Source organism: Leopardus geoffroyi, chromosome D2, assembly GCF_018350155.1.
Source record: "Leopardus geoffroyi isolate Oge1 chromosome D2, O.geoffroyi_Oge1_pat1.0, whole genome shotgun sequence".
Taxonomy (NCBI): domain Eukaryota; kingdom Metazoa; phylum Chordata; class Mammalia; order Carnivora; family Felidae; genus Leopardus; species Leopardus geoffroyi.
Genome location: NC_059334.1, coordinates 47,908,932 through 47,912,998, shown reverse-complemented (window position 1 = coordinate 47,912,998; position 4,067 = coordinate 47,908,932). Strand labels below are relative to the sequence as shown.

General features: G+C 39.0%; 1 pseudogene; it reads right to left on the bottom strand.

The window, feature by feature from the left end:
• Positions 1-3,277: 3,277 nt before the first annotated feature.
• Positions 3,278-3,634, bottom strand: LOC123577300 (annotated as a pseudogene).
• Between the last annotated feature and the right edge of the window lie 433 nt (positions 3,635-4,067).

Genomic DNA, 4,067 nt, shown 5'->3' with positions numbered 1-4,067 from the left:
TCCTCGATCAGCAATCACACACCCATCTTTTGTTGTCCTTTCTCTCTGGCTTCCATCCACTTTCCGCTCTTACACTGCCCATGACCAAGCCCCTGGTAGCACTTCCCTCCTGAGTTTTATCTCAGATGTTGCTATTTTTCCCAGCCCCTTACTTCTGAAGCACTGCGGCTTTGACCCATTCTGCCCCTCTGTGGGAGGGTCTTACCAAGCAATGGCCGGGTGTCAGCTGCACCCAGGAACGTTCACAGGACTGTGCTGCTGTAGATGCCTGGAGACTGCAGCTGGGCACCAGCCTGCCCCAGAAAAAGTTTGCGTGATGGTGGCAGCAGCAGTGTTTCAGGGATTATGGAAAATCACGGCACACATCTGGCACATGGCTTCACCCCCAATGACCTTGTTCCAGCCCCAGCAAATGTGGTTGTTCTCCCAGGTCCGCTGGGGCCTTTGGGGGAGCCACACAGCCTCTACCAGGTGTCCTCCCAGCAGGGGAACCACCTTTCCCCATGTGGCCCCGAAGAACTCTGGACTTCATTCTGTTCCTGGGGATTCGCCCTTCCCACCAGAGCACCACCAGGTATCAAGCTGCAGGGTTTCAGACTCTGCACTCCCCCTGTTTATAGAGTCTTAATGGAAGTTAAACCCTCTCCTTTCTCCTTTCTCCCTTTTTAGTTCAGTCCCTGTGGCTGTTTCCACTTTTCCACTTTCTCTCCAGCTGCTTTTGGTGGGGGGTGTTTTTCCCGTATTCCCCCCCACCCATCTCTGTCCTCTCTCCGCAAGCAAAAACAGCTCCCTGTCCTCTGTGGCTTCTCTCTCCCCCAGTTCACTCTCGGCGCTGTGTACCTCCTGAGTGCTGTGGTTCAGGTTGTACAGCTTGTTGTGTTAATCCTCAAGTCAGTTTTCTAGGTGTGCAGGATGGTTTAGTGTTGGTCTGGCTGTATTTCATGGAGGTGAGATGCACAAAAAACTTCCATGCTGTTCCTCCATCTCGGCTCCCCCAGTGCATATCCACCTTTATCCTACATTTCCCTACTTAGGATGATGTATATTGTATGTTTTATGCAGATGTTCCATGTTGCTAAGTTATTTTCTAATTCCTTTACTATGAGTTTTTTTAAATTATGAATGACTGTTAAATTTTACTGAATGCATTTCAGTGATCTATTAGAGTGGTTCTGTAGTTTTATTCTTTAAGCTATTCATGGGTAAATGACATTTAGCTATCTTCTTTTTTTTTTAAGTTTTAATTTTAATTCTAGTTAGTTAACAGCATCATATTAGTTTCAGGTGTACTATACAGTGATTCAACACGTTTATACATCGCCTGGTGCTCATCATCTTCTAATATTAAACTACCTTGCATTCTCAGATAAACCTGACTTGGCCATGGGTGCAGTACTGTTAGAATTTGTTTGCTATAGTTTCATTTAGATTTCTGGATATTTATGCATCTTTAGTTTTTCTTTATTGGATATCCAAGTCTGGTTTGGATACTAAAGTTATACTAGCCTCAGGGAATAAATAAGGGCGTTTATACAAAGAGGGAATATTCCCTTATTGGTTTTATATATGATTGAAATGATCATTTCTTTGAATGTTTGGTAGGAAATGTCTACAACATTTTACATTCCTCTTCCCCCACCATACTTATTTTTCTGAGTGGGAAGATTTTATTTTATTTATTTTATTTTATTTTTCTGAGTGGGAAGATTTTAAACTACTGCTTCAGTTAATTTAAGATTTATAAGGCTATCCAGAAATCTTATTTCTTCTTTTATTAGTTGTAGTAAGTTATACTTTTCTAAGAATTTTTATCTAAGTTTTCAAATTTATTGGAATAAAGTAGTTGATATATTCTCTGGTTACCTTTATAATGTCTACTACAGTTGTATCTACCTATTATTAATTATATATTTCTGAATTTCTCATTTTTTCATTGTTTTTACCAGAGCCTTGTCTATTTTGTTATTGTTTTCAAAGAACCAAGTTAAAAAATATATATTTATCACGCTGTATTTTAGTTACCAGTTTATCAGTATCCCATTTGACTGGGGGCTCCTTGAAAGCTAGAGAGTGTCACATTCATTTTGCCTTGAAGTAGGTAACAGATTATTTGCTAAATGAATAACAAACAATATTTCTATTCAAATTGTGTGTATTTATCCATGATTACTGAGTGTTAAATCTCCAAATATGTATGTATGTAGGTATGTATGTATTTATTTATTTATTGTCAACTTAGCTAACATACAGTGTATTCTTGGCTTCAGGAGTAGATTCCAGTGATTTATCACTTACATACAACACACTGTACTCAACCCAAAAAGTGCCCTCCTCAATGCCCTTCACCCATTTTCTGCACCCTCCCAAACCTTCATGCCCATCAACCCTTAGTTCTCTGTTTTTAAGAATCTCTATGGTTTGCCCCTCTCTCTTCTTGTATCTTATTTTTCATCCCCTTCCCCTATGGTCATCTGTTAACTTTCTAAAATTCCATATATGAGTGAAATCATATGGTATCTGTTTTTTTCTGACTGACTTATTTTTCTTAGTATAATACCCTCCAGTTTCATCCACACTGTTGCAAAGATTTCATTCTTTTTCATTTCCAAGTAGTATTCCATTGTGTGTATATATATATATATATATATATATATATATATATATATATATCACATCTTCTTCTTCTTCTTTTTTTACACTTATTTATTTTTGAGAGACAGAGCACTAGTGGGAGAGGGACAGAGAGAGACAGACAGACAGACAGACAGAATCCAAAGCAGGCTCCAGGCTCTGAGTTGTCAGCACAGAGCCTGACATGGGGCTCGAACTCACAAACTGTGAGATCATGACCTGAGCCAAAGTTGGACGCTCAACCAACTGAGCCCCGACATCTTCTTTATCCATTCATCAGTTGATGAATATTTGGACTCTTTCCATATTTTGGCTATTGTTGATAGTGCTGCTATAAACATTGGGGTGCATGTGCCCCCTTTGAATCAGCACTCCTGTATCCTTTGGATAAATTCCTAGTAGTGCAATTGCTAGGTCTTGGGTAATTCTATTTTTAATTTTTTGAGGAACCTCCACACTGTTTTTCAGAATCCACAAGTATTCTATAATCTGATTTAAAATCCTCAAATTCAAAGAAGAAACTTATACCAAAGCTTTGGCTCATCTTGTACTAAATCATTTAAAAAATTTGTAACTTTGAGGCATTTTATTATAAGAAGCTGGCACTCATACATAAACTAACAAGAACTTAAAATTCATTACACATTTACTTCATTTTTTTAGCTTGACTGTGTAGTAAATCTTTAGCTTCCTTGATTTTGGCTGCTATATAAGGAGATTCTCCCTTGTCTGGGTGATTTAAAAGGATACTTCATCAACAAGCATCTCTTATTTTTCCTTTATTGGCAGTAGGGCTTGTGCCTAATATTAATGCTGCTTCTCATTTTGTCATTTTGGGTTCAAATGCACCTCTATAATAGCCACCACTGAAAGCAGATTTTTGTAGACTTTGAAAAATTTGTTATGCTTGAGGTTCCATATATTTCATGGCTTGAAGAACATAGCAGCCTGCAAATCCTGCAGCAGCCATGGTCAGTCCAACTGCTGCCCCTATACTGGCCATGATTCTGTCTCAGCTCCCTGACCTCCACTGAGCACAAGCATGTGGTCAAAGAACCAACTTTTGCTTTTTTTTTAGCTTCTTTGTTATTTTTTGTTTTCTCCTTCCTTGATAGTTGTCTTATCTTGGTTACTTTCTTTGAGTTTACTCTTCAGCTCTTTTTCCTACCTTTTTTTTTTCTTTAAGTTTTTTTTTATTTTTGAGAGAGAGAGGGAGAGAGGGTGTGTGCATGCATGTGCATGGGGGAGGGGCAGAGAAAGAGAGAGAGAATTCCAGAAGGTTCCACACTGTCAGCACAGAGCTCGATGTGGGGTTCCATCTCACAAACCACAAGTTCATAACCTGAGCCCAAACCAAGAGCCAGATGCTTAACCAACTGAGCCACCCAGGTGCCCCACTTTTTCTTACTTTTTAAGAAAAAAGTACACTTAAGTGT